At 41.3% G+C, this 19,151-nt stretch overlaps 1 long non-coding RNA gene across 1 annotated transcript; it reads left to right on the forward strand.

The window, feature by feature from the left end:
• The first annotated feature begins 5,708 nt into the window (after positions 1 to 5,708).
• Positions 5,709 to 18,795, forward strand: LOC142410945 (uncharacterized). The gene is made up of 3 exons (XR_012776069.1): positions 5,709 to 5,952; positions 12,874 to 12,936; positions 16,324 to 18,795. It is a non-coding gene; the product is annotated as an uncharacterized LOC142410945 (long non-coding RNA).
• Positions 18,796 to 19,151: the final 356 nt, after the last annotated feature.

The following is a 19,151-nucleotide window of genomic DNA, read 5'->3' on the forward strand; positions in this document are numbered from 1 at the left end:
TACATGATTTCTGTTCTCTCTCGAGTCTTTTAAGGCCTTAGATGTGATGGGGGCCAGTTTGCCTGGTAAGTGTAGGCTTCTAAACAGAGAGCGTACTGAAACGAGGCAAGGCTTCATTCCAAAAACATTTACATTGGATGCAATGCTACGTGTGCTATGCATGAGGGAAACATTTTCTTCTTGCGGTAGTCCGGTCCTCTAGTTCAAGCAAGATGTGATTTAGGAAACTGTTTTTGACAGCTAATCTGCCAGAGCTCACACCTCAGGGATGAGGTGATGAGAGGAGCTCATTATGGAAGCAGATCTGTCACTTCTTCCCCTAGAGTGGGGAAAAACACAGGTGCCTGCACGGGGGGTGTTGTCCCTCTTGCCATTTACTATGGCTCTAGAAGATTCGTCCTTCTTTCGCTCTCGGCTGCTGCTTGGGAAAGCACTTTCTTTGCTTTTTCCTTCTTTCAGAAAGATTATCGAATACAAGACGCTATCGGGTCTTTCATACAACATAAGTAGTCTGGTTGCCCAATGCTTAGTTCCAGAAAACTTAGTATGAGGAAATGAAGTGGTACAATGACAAATGTCTGGGCAGCGTCTCCCTCGTCTTCTTCCTGAATAGATAAGGCGTGTAATTCAGCTGGCAGGCCTCCAAAGCAGAAAATACTGTGCAGCTGTCAGCCTCTAGGGCTTCTGGAAGGATTTTGTGATTGATCTGCATATTGATCTCTTTCTTAAAAACATAGATAAACCTTGTCTGTACTGATCTGACAGGAGGTGATTTCAGGGATAGCGGAGGGAGTTTGTCCTTCTGAGTGGGTATAAATGCTGTTACTTGGCCACTGTAGCCTCTTCCTGGTTCTTCTGTACCTTGTGGATATGCTGATCATTTAACACAGCCAAAATAAGTTGGTAATATGAAGTCCAGAACTTGAACGAAGGTACTTGGGGGCTAAGGCTGTCTTCATTTCTATAATGGTGTGAGTTTCAACTTCTCTTCTTCCTGCCAGCTCCTACAGAGAGACATTTGTCTGAGGAGAACGTTCGATCATTTGATCTAGTATCAGCTACTTGTGTCAGCTTGCATGAGCTAAAGTCCCATGATCCAGTTCACTGGGCACCATTTCAATGCAATGAACACAGTCTGTCCCCCGAAACATTTATGGTCACCTCAGTTGTATTTATGTGACTAGGAAGGAGTGGAAGAAAAAAACACATACTTACTCAACAATGGTTTTACTTTTAGCTAGAAATTTGATGGGATAGGAGAAGTCTGCTGAAGCTTTTATTAAGAGCCCAAGTTTTCTCTGAATCCATCTCTGTAAGAGACATCAATGATAGGAGACTAAGCTTTTTGCATTTCAGCTCAGCTTGTATTTCTTCTCATTCCCTTGGGGCTCAATATAATTTGCAAACATATCTGTAATTTTGTTTCCTTAGATTGTCTTGGGCAGGGGCAGGAATCTGATCAGTTACTCTTGTTCTTACAAGTTCTTCAGAAATCCTGAAGGGATGTATTGCTTTAAGAAATGCAGTTGTTCTTGTTTGGTTTTGCAGTTCAGTTTGGTTTTGGGTTTTTTTGTGTTTCGCTTTTTTTGTGGCATCATTTTTCTTAGACAAGATGGTGATGGATGAGGATGTATTGTACTGCTTAGGAGGAAAAAGTGATCTCCATCTCTGGATGGACTCCATCACTGCAGTCAGGAATAAGGTGAATTGGCAGTGATGGTAGATACGTACCATCCTGTATCCAGTCTAGGTGGGATGGTGCAGTGATTTTAGGCTCAGACTCAGTAAATGAAGACCTATAACTCAAAAGCCATTACCATGATACAAGTAAATTGTTCCTCTGCTATCTCACCATTGCAGTGGTGGTGAGTTAGTGTCTAGGAAGAAGTCCAGTACTTCGTAGATACCGAGACCACTGTACAATTTATAGAAGTGTCTAACTAGTATTTTTATGGAAGTTACATTTAATCTTTGATTTTCCAGTTAAATATTTCATTCTATTTTTTCCCTGATAGTGGTCGGAAGCTTCCCCCCCGACCCCCGCCCCAGGCAAATTCCTTCTTGTCCAACTCAGTTTCCAAGAAGATGATGTTGTCATGCTATTTCTATAAATGAAACTGTGGTAATTAAAAACACATTTCCAGTAATTCTTTTTGGTGTTAGGACCACTAGCAAGAAGTGGGAATACATAATATATTACAAGATTGCTCATTCATACAAAAAAAAAAAAAAACCCACCCCAAAAACCACTACCTCTCAGTTAAAGCTTAGCTCCTGTGTACAAGTTAGTAAAAAGAAATGCCTTACAGTAGTGCTAAAGACTTGTTCAGAAGCTTAATGACGATGTCTACAAGAGCAGACCAAATGGCATCAAAACTGAGTGAAGGAATTAGCAAAGAAAGCATGTCTTTCTGAACCTATTCCCATTCATCACTGGCAAAAGAGAGGTTGTTAGATCTAAAAGTCATTACTCTGAGACATGTTGGGTATGTGTGAGACATTTGTGTTTCTAGAGCGTGTCAGTTCTGTGTTGCAGTTGTGTTCAGAGGCTGATCTTCCTTGGTAAAATGCGGGTGGGTGAATGCTGCGTTAGTGACTGATCTTAGAGCCTTGTGCCAGCAGTTTACTTGCCTTTGTAGCAGCTGGCTTTACAGTGCCAGATTACAGGTCTGAACAGCCATCCTCAATCTGCGGCAACCCTCAGTGATGTACTCTGCTTCCTGTGTTGTAAGAGCCCGTCTCCACTTTATTACGATGACTAAAGGTCACTGAGATGGAATGCAGTTCTTACTTAAATACTACGTGGAAGGGTTATTTAAATGCATTATTCTTTTTTTTTTCAAAATGAGTCTATTTCAAAATTTGAAGTGAACTTATGGCAACCACTTCTAAATTCTAAGTTTGCTATAAACTGAAAATCATTTATCAAAGAAAAAATGGGCTGCCTTACCAAATCCTTTTCAAATATTGAAGAGTTAAAAAAATTGTCCTGCTCTTTAATGTCAGCAGAAATAGGGACGAATCATCCTTGACTTTTGCAGAGCAATTCAAGTTGTGTAAAGGCACCAGGCATACCAAGTGTTATTGGTTTATAGGTGTACTATTATATAGGTTTCAGGAAACCCCGTGCATATTACCTTACACCTTCCAGCAGTGTTAGAAGTGGGGCAAGTCGGATGAAAATTGCAAAGCTAATCACCTTAAATATCTTCATAAGGTGATATCTAAATTTCATCTTGTATTCTGCTGTGCAAACTGAAAATGGGTACATGAGTCAGGTCTGGCCTTCTTGCTTATACCAGCTGACTGTGAAGAACGCTTTCTTAGGAAAATAACCGATTTATAGGCTTGTTAAAAAAAGTTGAAGTAAATTATTAAAAATTGTGCAGATTCTTATTTAGATCATGATTTAAAGTAGAATTACTTGAAACATCGTGGAAATCCTTCAAAACATGAGCTGTAGTCAATATTTAGGATCAGATTTTAATTCACTTGCAGGATAAACATATGCCTTGTCTTTAATGTTCTTTGGCACACGTAACAAAATATGGAATTCCTGCGAAAGGTGGGGAGTTTTTAGCCATATTCTGTTTACATATCATTGAGTCATGCCTGGACCTGCAAAAAATCCCACGGAGTTTTATGGTCAAAATTAGGTGTGCCAGTTGTCCTTTTTGTATACATATAAATAACAACAGAGAAGCACTGGCTGCAGTGCTGAAAAGGAAGGAAATGGAAAATTAGCCGGTGTGAGCTGAATGTGCTTTCAAGAACAGCAGTTACAGGACTAGGCAGAGCGTGTTTGATAGCCAACTAAATGTGTGCCCTTTGGGAAAGAAGGCAACGTAGTCAGGGGCATACGGCAGAAGAAGAGCTCTGACAAAGATGCAGTCAAGAACCCCCCTGCTACCGCTATTCTATGACTTAGGAAGGAGCAGCAGGGATAAAAATTGGAAGGAAGAAAAATCAGCTCTTCTGGTAAAGGCAGGCGTTTATCCTAGCCTAGGTAACGGAGAACCAACACCTGCATAGGATCTTAGCAGTGGAGGGAGGAAGGAAGGGTAGAGCTGGTGGCATCAAAGAATAACTCGGAATAACTCATCCTACCACCACAGCAAGGAATTCATGAATGCCAGGGAAACGGGGAGACTGTCAGCTGTATAGGCAGGAGTTAAGTGAGCAGAGCCTTGCAAAAATCACAAGTTAAAAACTTACCTAATTCTCTAGTAGGTGAATCTAGTCTATTAAAATTGTGAATATTCAAAGCAGAATAAGCATGTACTGAGCTCTGCGAATGTGGAAAGAAGTGTTTGTACCTCTTCAGGTAAGCAAAAAGTGGTAGTGCCTTGTAGGCAAAGGCCATATTTTGTAAAAATTCATGTGACGGTTATGGTTATATCAACCGATTTTGATCAACCTTTCCTTAGGGAAATAATGAATGCGTACAAACGTGAAACAAGATTAGGAGTGGATATTAAAATCTGCTTTTTTAAATCATAATTTAAAATTTATTATTTGAAGCACTTTAAATCAATGTCTTCCATAGTGCATCGGGGCATACTACAGTCCATTGTAGTCCCAGTCTGCGAGATGCTAATTTAATTACAGGCTCAACTTTTGCCATAGCTGTATTGTTCCTTAGTGTATTTGTCATACTGAAAGTCCCCTTGAAAAGCAGGGGATTTTAACAAACACTTGAGTAGATGGCAACAAAAAACGCCCCACCAACAAATAAACCAAACCCCACATTATCTTGAGCCACTTTTGGCCTTCCAGCCATAATTAGGCATGTCACTCTGAAGCATGTGGACGTATTTGTTGGTGTATACAGAACACAAGGCTCGCTTATACAAAAAAAGGAAAGGAATGGAAAACTGCAGTCATGAGGAGGGACGGGAAAGTAGCCTTGGAATACGTGGGTTTTGGGAAGGCAGTTGGTGGGAGCTGGCATGGCTGCGGCAAGGTGAATGTTGTGCTGAATAGGCCAGGTAGCAAGGGTGTGCTGTGAATCCGAAACAGGGCTGCTGCTGCGGCCGGCGAGGGCATGGGCTTCCTGGCAGCAGGCGAGAGCGGCTTCGGCTCGGTGGGGAGACTGGTGATGGCGGGACAAACCTTTCTGTCCCGCAATGGAGAGCTCCGACTTCTTACAAGATTTCAAAAGCTAACTTGTTTCAGCTGGGTGTATGCGGCAGCAGGTTTCTAGCCACAACGTATTACGCGAGATTATCCTGAATGGACAATTTAGCCCACGTGGTGAGTGGGAAACTTTATGCTTGAACTTTCTCTATGAGGAATGATGGTAGAGTCTAAGCGTGTATATGAGTTGAGACTGGTTAAAAAAAGAACAACACTTAGGTTTTCATGCACTTGTATTTTATTGAAAAGTCAAAATAGTTCTGCCAAAAAGCAGACTCGTGCCTTGGAAAAAAAACAGCTTAAGTGGGGGGGGGGAGTCAGTTAAACAGTTGCAACAAAAAATATCGTTCACCTATTACCAGGTCATAGTAAAGGAAAAAGGAGACTGGGGCAGAACTGGATGACGGAGAGAGAAACAGGCAGGGGAGTGGCAGAAGGGAAGAAAGTATGAAAAGAGAAGACTCGAGGGCAGAAACTGGAGGTGACTATGAACACCAGGTGAGGAGATATTTAAAATCTAACGTAAATGAGCGTAATTACTGGCACAGACATGCTGAGTAGGGGATGCGGGCAGCCAGCAATGGCAAAGGTTATGGGCAGATTATGTGAAATAAAGATGAAGAATCAAAGAACATAAGACTAAGGATGGTTTCTCTTATAGAAGGTGATGTGTCTTCAGCAGAATGGATGAGAGTATCTAGGCTGTAGATGCTGTACACATTGGAGAAGAGAAAATACAGAAACTGACTGTTCTGCCATGCTCTGGAGTAGCGATCACTGATCCTCTCTGGTCTGAGGGCCAAAAACACTTTGCAGGTAACATCTTTCTATTTGCTCAACCAAAGCTGTGGAGATAGTGGTGGCCTCCCTTGGCAGCAAGCAGGCTTGGAGCTTTGCGGGCAATATTTCAGACTCATCCGGCGAAGTCCTTGGTACTCTTTTTGGCACAATAGCTTTCAAGCAAGCGGTTGGTTTGGCTTCTCCAAACTCAGAATGAGAAATACAAGAGCAGGCTGAAAGGCAGAAGTGCAAACCATTTAAAACTGTTCTCCTGGGCAGAGAGCAGTGCTTCCCACCACCTGCTCCGTTTCCCCTCGGTGGGGTGTTTGGGCGTGCAGTGATAAGCATAGAGGTTTGCCTCATTTCCCATCACAGTAGCTGGAAGGCTTGGATTGTTGCAACAGAGGAGACCGAGTAGCAGCCTGCCTCTTCCAAGCAGAAAACAACTGAGGCATCCAAGTAGCACGTGCTTTCTTGCTTAGGGTGGATGGTAAAGTTACAGTGTGGTTATCTATATTTACAAAAACAAGTCTTTGTAAACACTCCTGTTGCCAATATTCTGTTGTAAATATTCCAGAAGAAAAATGTTTCCCTTTTTGAGGTAGGTGTTGGCAGCAGCTGTAGTGCATTTAACATTCCAGCACTTTTCCAGATTAATTAAATGAACATAGCTGGAAATAACAGTAGCCATCACGTGATGAGGTTCTCTTATGCAACTCATTTCCCATCTTACCTGGTTACCTTCCTCTTCTGTATTCATTTTTTTATTTCTTATCATGCACACAGGAAGAGAAGGTGATGGTTCTATTCAATGCTAGAAATACATGCAAAATTCTTTGGGTATAAAGTCTCCGTAGGTTTGAGTTAATATGTGCCTTTTATGAGGGAGGTTGTTTGGTGGGTTTTTTTCTTTTTTTCATTTCTAGTTCACCTTTATGTTTAAGGAAGAAAGCCAGTTGGGTGAGGCAGCTGCCATTTTAAGAGGCAGAGCTGAGATGCACTCAGTGATGTGATTTTCCTTTTTTATTTTTCTGTTATTGACAAAGATATGCAAATATCCACAGAGTCATTCTTGGGGTGGGGAGAGATGGTAGTTCTTGAAGAGAAGCATGAGAAGACCTTGAGTGTAAGATTGAGAAATAACCACTTTAAAATAGTGAAATGAAAATTGTTTTGGGGAGCAAAAAGCATTAAAACAGTCAGAATAAGTAACAAGATTTTTTTGCATGAGAGCTTTAACCATTTATCGTTAGAGAGACTACGTCTTTTGATTACAAACCTTTTTTTTTTTTTCTGGGTTACCATTAAAACATTCTGTTCACATGGTTGCTACCTATATGTAGTTATGTTAAGTCACAAAATTGACTTGTCAGTAAAGCAAGACTTTTCCTTTCTTTTTCCTCCAGGAAAACCAAAGCAATACAGCTTTTGGAAAAAATCGTTCAGTCATGTGTTCAGTGTACAATTTTTGTCTGTAAAAAAGCCAAATGAATTCAACTAGAAGCATATGTAGTGATACATCTTAAAACACATATAGGACCTGGGATTCCAAACAAAAAAAACAAACAAAAAAACCCCACAAAAAAAAAAGCCAAACCACCCCACAAAACAACAACAACAACAACAACAAAAACCATCAAAAACATAATGGAGAATTTGGCTTGGAGTCAACTTGGTAGAAAAAGCCTCGCTGACTTTAACAAGACTAAAATTTAGGATATCGTAATTCCCTACGATTTCACAGGCTTAAATACATAAAACAATTAAAGGCTTCAAGATTTAAGTGATATTTGATTCAAGATTTAAAAGTGCAGTGGGTTGAGTTCTGTGGAATTAGGCATACATAGTTTTTTACTTTCGTAATTATCGGAGCCATACTGAGAATCTCTAACTGCTTGTATCTAGTCTCCCTTTGTGATGATGATTATTGTCCTGTATGTGCAATGTCATCATGTATACATGAGTTTGCCTAGAACTTTCTCAGAAAGTGTAATGGAGATAAAATACTGTAGTCACTAAGTGAGATACGTACTTGCTTCAGCGCTACCACTATTCAGCCAGCCTGAATTGAATGTTGCAGAAAAATGACTCTCCTACCTATCCTTTCGTGAGCCTTATTGACATTTCGGGTCTTCTGCAAACCTTAGCAAGTAGGCTGGCTAGCCCATGAAATTTCCCAGCTCTGTTTTACATGCTCAGTTTAGTTGGTTGTTGGTTTTTTTCACTTGAAAAAGATCGTGTCTCCTTGTTCTCTGCTATCTCTGCAGATATTTGGTATATGCAGTGAGATTGTCATTGCTCAAAATCTCTCACTGGATATTTTGAAAGAAAAGATGTTACAAAACCAGCAGAAAACCATCTTGTTTCTGTCCTTTTTAGTCACCAGTAAGGAGATAATTGCAAGGGCTGCATGCTGTGCTAGACCTTCAGCATGACTTGCTGCCTGCCTGTACCTTTCCTTCTTGTGTTTTGCAGTAGCTTTGCTGACAGTGAACTACCATCTAGTCTGTTTTTCTTCTGTTTAATTAATAAAATTTTACTTAAGATGTGGAAGAATGAAAATAGTTTGTAAAGTCACATGTCCTATCTAAAAATCTCATTTTCTTCCCCATGCCCCCTCTCATCCTCAGCTTTGATGTCGGGTGGTACAGGAGTTAAGGGGTAACTACCACATCTTTACAAGAGTATCACTTAGCCTAGAAAACGGAGAATTTCCATCTTGAGATCTTGGTGTAGGTTAACACCCTATACAGGAAAGTCACTTGCCATGTCGTTAAAATGAAGTGAGTGCTTTCCTGAGCAAGACTGGACAGAAATACAGTCAAAGGTTTTCCTGAATTGGAGGGGGATGGGCTGTGCCATGTAACTAGCACAAATGCAAGTCTGAAATTCTTTGGTAACAAATCAACCTTGGTCTGCTAAAATGGAAGACTGCTGACTGAATGGAAGAGATTATTTCAGGAAAGCTAGGCTGAAGAAATTCTGCTGTTACCAGCTTAGATTTCATTCTGTGCTCAAAGCTCTATGGGCCACACTTTCTTCTCTATTTAGAGTTCATCCAAAGCAATGTAATATTTCTGTTGGTACACTGAAGCTGTAAATTTGATTCATTTAATAAAATGTACTGCAGAGATGTTTCCATGTCAAAAAGTCCTTCCTATAATGCTTCCAGTTTACATAACTAGTTCGAGTTTATATATTTTATGTAACTAGTTCGTTTTACAAAGTGCTTAACTGACAAAATCTACTTTGGTAATAGTAATGACTGTTGCCCTTTTAGAGGGGAGTATAGAACTTCTCTACAAATTAAAGGATTGATTCTGTGTTAACCAGCAAAAATGTTGATTTTAAAAGTACAAGATGAGGGCTCGCATCCGTATGTTTCAACTATTCAAAAGAAGCCTGAGATCCTAAAAACAACATTGATGAGCTCTCTTGTCCCATTCATTTTTCTCTGCATCGACTGAACTGTAAAAGTACTTTCTGAGAAGTTTAGTAGAGACGTGAACTAAAAACCTTACTACAGTCTGAACTATTGAGGTGTGCCAATGGTGAGGCAGGGCTGTTCATAAGCACTTTGAAGATAATACTATCTGTAGCAAGTGTTGTTAGTGATTTGATCCTAGAGTCTTGCTAATGTCAGCCTGGGCAAAAAAAGACTGTCAGGCATTAGCGATCTTCGGAATATTTGGATATTGCTAGGTAGGAATGTAGAAATTTAGCTTTTTCAGCTAAAATTGGTAGATAAAGGGGTGACCGGATTTGGAAGGCTGCTGATCCGGTGCAAGAAACAAGCCAAATTCAAAACCTGAAATATGAAACCTTTGAAACTTGGGATCGGAGGGGAGAGGGCAATGTATGTGCACCAGAGTGAAGCCTTCTGTCCTGCTGCAATTCCAAGGCCAAGCGGCTTGCAGGTACCGCTCCCAGCATTGAAGGCTACATAGCTCATAGTATGTTCTGGTATTCGAGACCCAAATCTCATCAGAATAAGCTGGGAGAATCAGATGCGGCCAAACCTAAACTTTTGCCTTACTTAAGAGACTCAGCTCTGCAGTTGATCCCTGCTTGAAGTACTTTTTTTTTTTTTTTTTTTAATGCGTGGTCTCTGAACCTTGATACTGTGTTGAATTTGATGGACTTCTTAATCTTGATTGTTAACTGTGATCTCTGCAACAGACTTAATTATCAAGATATAACAGATACTGAGAAGTTAATAATAAACTCAGAAATCTGCTGCTTAACCAGCTGTCTTGTTAATTATGTTAACAACACATCAGCAATTGCTTTGATTTAAACACTGTGGTTTTGGTTTGCCTTTTCAGTTCCAGTTCACTGTCCACACAGCTTCATTTCAGCTGAGCTCTCTGCCTTTCCAAAGCACGTAAAGGAGCACGTGAGGTCACCTAAGGAGGTTCACCTGCTGTGAACCACAGGACAAACACTCTGCACCACAGCATCCCTGCATACTCTAATACTCACAGCCAGGTGCTCCTTTTTAACTGGTAGGACACTCTAATGCAGGTAACTGCTGCCCGATTTTGAGTAAACTGCTTCTTGTAATAGGAAGGGCTGTTTCTTTTCATCGCTTGAAGTGCAATACAAAGGCCAAATCTCCACCCATTCTGAACACCGCATTCCTTTCGATCTACCTTATAAAAAGGTACGGCTGCACCGGAGGCAGACCAGAACTCTCCTTCAGCCTCCTTGAAAACATCTTGTGGCTAGTTGGAAGGATGAAGCTCCTGGCGCTTTATGGCTTTTTGTTTGTCTTTCTTTTGTGCCTCAACGCCTTTACCGCAGAAGGTACAGTATATTCTTCTAACGCAACTGTCTCTTGCTCTTCTTTCCTTTTGTGATATAAAATGCTTATTCTCTGTTGAGTTTAATTAAAGAAAACGAACAGCTTGACAACTGGAAAGGAGAGAATGAATTTAGGAAAGGACTTGAACAGCAGAATGTGGCTGCATAGCAATGCTTTGGTTTGTACAGTAGTGTTTCCTCTCTGTTATTGCCTGTTGCATGTAGTACAGCATGATTAATTTTACCTTAATCTGTGTTCTGAAACCTGCTCCTCTGGAAAAAATTCCTGTTATATTTTTCCAGTGGATAACCATCTGCAATATAAAAATAATGTATTTTCTGACTAGGGAGAAACACTTTAATGGAAAGTTTCTACCCTTATGGAACAAGGGAATATGAAACAGGTCACCAGAACTGGAGTAAATGAGGAGTTCTTTATAGAACAGTGAAACAGGTGAGAGTAGCTCTTCTGACCTTCAATTAGTCTTGGCCTTTTTTTTTTCTACTAACCACTGATATTCCACATTTTAATTGCCGTATTACCTTGTGGCACCCAGTTACCATTTTGCAGTATTCCAAAGCATGCAAATTCACAGAGTAGTTTTAATCTTAAAAACAGAGGGTTTTCTCTCTGTCTATAGCTACATCTCTGGAGATGTCATTCTGGGTTTGCAGGGAGATAATTTAGTAGGGTTTTTAAATGGAAAGGTGTAACTTTTAGAGTTACCTGTTCAGATTTGATGTTTGATATTGTAAATCTGAGACCCGCCATGATTGTTTCATAGTGTTTATTTTACACAAGACATAGAGAATGAATATAAGATAAGGAAAAACACACAAGCTAAATCCAAAGGTCAGGAGCAGCAGATTTGCCATGCTTCACATTTTCTAGAAACCACATAAGAATCATGTTACGTCTAAATACGAGTGCGGAGAAACGTGTGGAAGCTGTCTTTCAAACTAGTCAAGTCAGCTGCCCAGTTTTCTCATTTACGAGAGTCTGTTCTGAGTGGCAGAGCTGTTTGCCAGAGCTGTGGTACCTGAAGTCCTTCTGCTCCCTTTGCATTTTCTACTTCTATTCATTCAGGCTTCCTAGGCCTCTTGAGGGAAACTTAAGGAACAGTGCAAAGGGAGTTGGAGAATTTCTAGATGTGTCTTCAGGAGCATAGCAGAAGCCTGTCCAGGAAGGACAAGAGGCAGCAATACCCAATAAAACCCAAATGAATACACACAGGATCCTGTAATAACCTTCCCTTTTTGTTAATGTGCATCCTAGGGGGTTGGGGCTTCACTGGGGCAGAGGGTGGGGAGGAAGCGTAAAAAGGGCACTGTTCCTTATCCACAAACACACTGATGGGAAAGTAGGAGTGCCTGGGTGTGCAAGATGAATGTACTTTTTATGTAAAACCTGTTACATCAGAATGAAACGATGGTGACAAGACACCTCAAACCTCTTGCATGCTAGAGCAGCCATCATGACTAGCCTTGGCTGTGGAACTGTGCCACGGGGATTTCCAGAAACATTGAGCATATGTGAGATTTTGTTGATGACAAATCACCTACCTCGTCCTTTCTGCTCCAGCCCTGCTCTAGAGTTAACCTTTCTTCTGCCTTTAATGTGTCCAGCACATAATGTGTCAAGTGCAATCAACAGCTCACTTATTTAGGTCTAGGAGGGAGGGAATAATTAAACGGCTTTGCCCAACTAGAACAATTTATTCTACACTCCTGTGCATGTGGATACAGAGATACCCTTTTTTCCTCTTGGTAGTCTTTTATGTTTTCATTAAGTGATGTAACTATAAAAAGAGTGCAGAGTCTCTTTCTGAGGTTAAAACAGCTAGAATTTGCTGCTTGTATTGCCTGCCAATATGTGACACTTCAAAGGCTAAAAAATCTTCACAACGTATCTGGTGTATCTACTAGTAATGATGGAAACAAAGAAATTAATTCCTGTTCCATGCTAGGGACAAAGCTATGCACAGATGTAAAAATCAGTCATGATGATCCTTTGTTTCACAGATCTCTCTGTTCAAGGATTTCAATGGTAAACACGGTAGTCAAAATGTTTGTGGACTCTAACCCGTTTAATGTATATGCACAGCTATTTGCATTATCTGTCTCCAGTGATAATGTATTATTTTTCACCCTTAGGTCAGAAAGTTAAAAAAGTCTGCTGCTCAAAACTACCCAAAGTCAACAAAAGAGCACATAAAGGTAATAAGATTTACAGTTTTGTTACATTAATTAGGTAATCATTATAGATAAATCACAGCACTTAGAGGTTTTTTCATCTGCAAACTTTGCAGAATTTTCCATGCAGGTGAGTATTATCTTCATTGTACCACTGAGAAATTTTCTCTTTTCTCAATCAACTTATTGTGTGTTTGAATTGGGAAGAAATAAGAGTAGAAGAGACTCCATTTAATGCTCACAGTGTAAAACAATCAAGAGAAATACGATCTAGTCTGATCAAAGCACAAAGTGTTCGTATCAGATCCTGCTTCGTAGAAGGTCTTACTCTTGAGGGCAGGAAGAATAGCAGCATAGCATAGTTCCTCACTGATAAGAACAGAGGCTGCGGAAGTGAAGTTTTATGGGGGATTTGCCTTGCTGTATTCCGTCACCACCTATCTGTGGCTGCATTCATCTCTGTGTTTTGAGAGATCAACCAAAGTGTGATTCTGTAAATTCCTAAAAATTCAATTTTTGAACCCACAGCCCTACCAGGAACAAGATTTACCCGAGATGGAATTTGTCCTAAATATGGGTGTCTAAAGACTGCAGAAGTAAAAGTGTACTTGCATTGAAGTACTTGGAAGTCTTTTCTAGCCAAATGCGTTCCCTGCCTAGAGCAAGTGGAAGGGGAGGGCCACCCTCTAGTCTTTTGAGACCATGTATTCTAAGGGGGAATACAGAAAAGCCATAGCCTTCAAAGTGAGGGCAAAGGATTTTGTTGCTTTTTAAAGTAGCCGCATTCTGGATGGGAGTTTCAAATGGTACAATTGTCCTTTCAGAAAACCAATCTCTACCGTTGGTTGGTGTTTTTTCTTTTTTCTTTCCTTGTTTTCTGGCTGGCTGGTGCCTCGCTGTGAACTGGTAGTCAGTTGCAAATACGGCCAGCTACAAGCTCAGCATTCCCTGCCTGTGTATCTTTTTGTTTACTTAAAACACCCTGTGTACCTGCACAAGGCTGCCACCAGCTTCCTTTGCTTGGCTCTGGAACAAGAAAATGCAAGGAGGGAGTAAGTCAGCTGGGAGTTAACTTAGCTTCTTGTTCAGATGCACAATGGCAGAATTAGATCTAATTTTCCAGTTCTAGTTAGAGCTACTTTTGATAGCAAAAGGAAGATTTCCTGCAGAAAGAATCAGTGTTTTTTAAAGCAGTTATTGGAATTTCTGCCATCATATCAGTGCTTTCACTGTATGAATACGATAGTTTTAGCAATCTTGTCCGCTTTCATTTATCCTTACTATGGTGATTCGGTACCATCACTAGTCCGAAAACACTCAGTTTGCTTCTTTCTGTATGTCCATAGTGTCCCTGGTTTCAGTGAGACCCCAGTAAAAAAAGCTGAACCATGAACAAGTCTAGGATAAAAGGATTAGGTATACTCTTTACAATAACATTTTAAATCTTAAAGCTTCTAAATTCATTAAAATGGCTAGCTGATAACTTTCATTAAAGGTACAGAATTTGATCTAAAATAGTCCATTTCCTATTTGCTCATTTACCCTCTTCTAATCTTTTCGTCATAAAATTACTAATTTGAAGTTCGCAGCAAATTCATTCCAGCTCACAAAGTACCTTAAATGATTTATTCCTTTTTGTATTTAGGTAACCTAGGTGGAAATCCTTGTTTTTCTCTGCAGGTTTCCTTTAGCTGGCGCCTTTCCTTTCTTTCCGGTCTCCCAGTGCTGAATCGTGTTTGTATTATAGGCAGAGTCCCGTTGGCATCAGGGGCGGTGAAGACATTGCAGATCTATGCCTGTGGGTCAGGGGTTTATAGCTGCCTGGGGCTCCTTTCTTATTTAATTGGCAGTGTAGTAGCAACTGAGGGCTTCAGCTATAAATGATCCACAGCAACAACAGGGGGTTCCCAGCCCATCCAGAAGGACTGGAGAGTGCGATGCTGAACGCACAGAGGCGGCTCTCCTCTCTCTTGGCCTGAGACAGATCATGTGTCCTACCTGGCTGAACCTACAACCTTTCCAAAGTACTGAGATTTCATGCGATGAGCATAGCTATTACTTTTCAATCTGAGCTACCTTCTGCTATCTGACAAAACAGCAGGTGTTTCAGGCTTTTTTTTCATGCAACAGGCATGAAATCTCTCTGATAAAAAGTGCTTCCAAAGAGAATATTCCTTTGAAAGCAGGCTGCTGTTTCCCATGGGCAAAATACTTGTCTCGCAGAGCAATAGAAAGTACTATGCTGAGAGGGAGAAAGAAGTACAAAGGAAGCACTCCATTAAAACCTGTAAATTCACCACAAAGATCTCCTACAAAGGGAATCTGAAATGCCTTTCTCTTGCAGACCCAATAATAGTCGATGATCGTTGCTTCCCCCTGTTGGACTCTTCCCTGGTTCTCCGAGCACTCCAGCCTGTAACCCTCTCCTCTCCCCAGCGGCAGCCAGACCTCTTTTCGGTCCGGCATTGCTCTTTGTTTGCTTTCATACAGGGCACGCCTGCCTGCTGCACGTGACCGCTTCTCTCTCACAAATCTGCTTATGTGAAAAAGCTTGATCAGAACCCCTTTCGACTCTTACTGCAGATGCAAAAGCTTAGGCCTAACGCAGCAACCGCCCAAAGCCAAACGCAGCGTTTTGTTTCAGATGCAGTTCTGGACCGGAACCGCGCGACGTTGGTATCGCTGTTACAAGATTTCCGCGTGATCTGGTGCTTCCACGTTGCTGTCTGTCCGAGGGGGCTGTGGCCCGCTTCAAACAGCGCGCGGGCAGAGCGCGCCGGCCGCCCCTCTCTGTCGCTCCCCGCTGCTCTTTGGCTGGGCGCGTGCAGGGGGAAGCTGCAAAGCCCCTCGGAGGCTAACTCGGTGTGGCTTAAGGCGGGGGATAATTTAACCGTACTGGCTACTTCTTTTGCAGCAAAACCACTGCTTTCCGAGAACTTTGTTCTTCCATCGGAAACGATTACTGTTTCAAGCCAATGTTTCAAGCCAATGTCAGCCTGCGGCTTCTTTCCAGGAAAGATGGTGAATGGGATGATAGTAAGGGGAAGATATTCTGTAATGTGTTGACTGCGGGACTTGAGCTCTGGAGGGAGAGAGTACTGCCCCTGGGCCTGCGAAGACTTTCGTCTGACTGTGGAAACTTCCCGCAGCAGCAATCGTACTTTCAGTGATTGTGCACCCTTGGTACAGGGGAAAAAAAGCTGCTGGGAATGGGTGATCTCCAGCAATCTAACGGAGAGAAAAAAACCCCTAAACTGCCATCACATTCCTTTTTATTTTCAGATCACTGAAGATCTAAGCCTGCCCATACAAACACAGCTCAGCTTCAGATATTAAAGTTTTGTGCCACTCTTCACACTCCCAATTAAACATCTCTCTCCATTTTTTCTCCTTTCCATCTTTGTTTTACAGGTATACATTTCAAAATGACCCCGATGGAAATAAGGAAATACTGCAAGCCTTGTCCTCGGCCAACCCATCTGATGGTTCCTGGACCCCTTCCACAGTTGAAATGAGCAGACTGAGAGCAGGGTGAAGAGCATCTGCCTGCCAGCGCTTTACTTGGTTGAGGGCCCTCCTTTCACAGATAGGACATGAGTGTATATTACTTTATTTTTTGTTTGGGAAAGGCTTCAGTCAGTACTGTTTATTCACTCACTCAGGCTCCTTCATCTTGTTAACATTAGCCTGGCAGCTAAAGAGTCCGGCAAAGCTGTCTGGCTGCCACTGGGCTTCGTGTCACTTGCATATTCCTCTACACTAAACAGGGATTTAGCTCCTCGGATAGGAGAAAGAGGAGAGCTGGCTGAAGAGCTGGCTGAAGCACATTGGTTTGCATTTTTGGATTGCCTAAAAGGTGGGAAAGGGCTGGTGTTATTGTTGCTAGTTATCAGTATATATGCATATTTACCCTTTTCTATGAATGATTTATTTTATGTTGACAAAAGGATTTTGTTTGTAGTTAGGCACATGATGATTTTTCCTGCAGCCTTTGCTCTCAGTGCTTGAAATCCACTTGGAAGTGAATTTCTAGCAAGTGAGAAAGAGCTCATCATTTAGAAGGGGCTGAGAAACTAGATAAGCAGGTTGTTAAAATAGTGGTGAAGGACCAAATTCAAGTACAGTGGTAAGCTTTTCAATATCTCCTCTAGGGGTTTAAATCTGGCTTTAAAAGTGAAGGGGCCTGTTCTTTAACTTCCCAGAAGAATGCCTTCAGGTGGTTATTAAACAGCATACTGAAAAGGTGTTAAAGCTAATCAGATTAAATCTCTTCCTCCTGGAGCCAGAAGGCAGCTGTTCTTTTAAGACACCTGCGTTGTGCCATCACCTTAATAAATAAAACTTACTGGAGCTTGAAATAAATGCTAAGAGTAATATCAAAGGGCTGAATAACAGAAACTGAAGCACCCTCTACTGACATCACTAGCAGTGATTGGGGTCTTCGCTCATGTATCTGCTGTCCTTCCCGAACCGTCCCCTGCATATGCTGCTATTTCTCTGCCTGGGGTGAGTCCTTAAACCAGAATAACTTGGATGTTCATAAATTCGGTTTTCCCTCTAGTGCGTATGAGGAGTAGAAAGCTTTTCTGCTGTTGGGCAAATTGCAAATAGTAGTTTTTCCCTCAGTACTCATAGTACTGCTGTTTCTCTTAACATAATTTTCCATATGATGGAAATGGTCTCGGTGCCCTTCAGAATTTGGGGGAGTTGAGTGGGGACTGTCAGAGGCCTATTATAACCCACACAGGCAAATGCAATTCCCAAGGGTCAAGTTTATGGGCACTTGCATATGGCCATGCTCTCTTATTGGCAATGTTTCCTTTGTACTGAGCAATTGAACCTATTTCTGGGTCTTCTGTGTGCTTGTTATTACTTTATTTTTGGATTGGTTTTGAGATTAGATAGATCTGACTCTCAGCTTCCAATTTTTGAAGAGCTGACCATGCATAGCATTTTTATATCAAGGATAAAGGAGCTGCCAGTCCTTCTCACAAGATCTGAGTCAGGAGGTTGGTGAAGGAGCTGTGTTTGATTGTTCTGCTGCTGATCACTGGGCAAACATATTTTATTCCTATTTTGTCTTTTTTAGCTCGCAGAAGGAATCTGTAGAATACAAATGACAAGTAAATGTAAAAAGCATTTTTGGTATTAAATGTATTTGCAGCAGGGTTTTACTCTAAAATATGGTCGTGTGTGTTTACAGCTCTGTATAAAGCATTGCTAACAGGTATGAAGATTCTGTTCTCTAATGTGAGCTTAAGCCCATTTCTTTTCTCTGAAAAATGCTGTATGATTTTTTCTCTTTGCCCCACACGCTCCAACCACTGTGGTCCACACTCTCCGATCCTCCTTCAGGCAAAATGTTCTCTCTGAGAGCAAAAACATAAGCCCCAAAGACCATTAGCACAATTGGAGAAATACTCTGGGTCTCTGGAGGGATGCAGGGACATCATCCAATGCACTTGAGTATTTTTACTCACTGGCCTCCACCAAAGGTTGAGGGCTATTCAAGTTAAAAATGTTACTTGTGTGAGTCTTGACTGAACAAACTAAAGCAGGAATCTTCAAATTATTTCAGCAGGAATTGTGACTGCTGCCCAAACATGCTTTTTTGCCTTGTCTAGGGGTATCAGGAGGTCATGTGTCAGCCTCTGAAGATGATTCCTCAACAGACTTTGACTCTTATGTACCAGGCCATTTTCCCCATGTGGTAGAACAGACCTACCATCTGATTGTGGCTTCACTTACAGGCATCTGTTGTTCCTTTTGTTTTCCTTTCATTTCTATGTATATTTGTTTGGCATTACCTGAGGAGAAACGTATTTGCTCAGTGGCTTTTCAAAGTACACAAGTTGTATGCTTATATAAAGTAGTAAATTTAGCTTTTCCAAGCTGGCAAATGCATTTGTTTGTATCTTGTGTTTTTGTGAGCATTCGGCTGTCAAGCATGGAAATTGCACAGCCTTCAAGTTCTAATAAAGATGTTTCTTGTTGCAATAAAGATGGTACATATCCCATGTATGTCTGTGGTTCCCAGTAGCCCTTCAGTATTATAAGACTTATGGCAGCCATTGGATGACCTATGTTGTTTTTGAATACACAACTGCCTCGTCATGCTTTGTCTTTTGATCTTAGAGCAGGGCTATCGGCACAGAAGGAATTCCCCAACATTACTTCTGTTTTTAATGTCTCAGTGGTGGGAGTCTCTGCTAGAAAAGTTCAGTGTCTGGGTATGGATT

Source organism: Mycteria americana, chromosome 6 (assembly GCF_035582795.1).
Source record: "Mycteria americana isolate JAX WOST 10 ecotype Jacksonville Zoo and Gardens chromosome 6, USCA_MyAme_1.0, whole genome shotgun sequence".
In the NCBI taxonomy this organism is placed as follows: Eukaryota; Metazoa; Chordata; class Aves; order Ciconiiformes; family Ciconiidae; genus Mycteria; species Mycteria americana.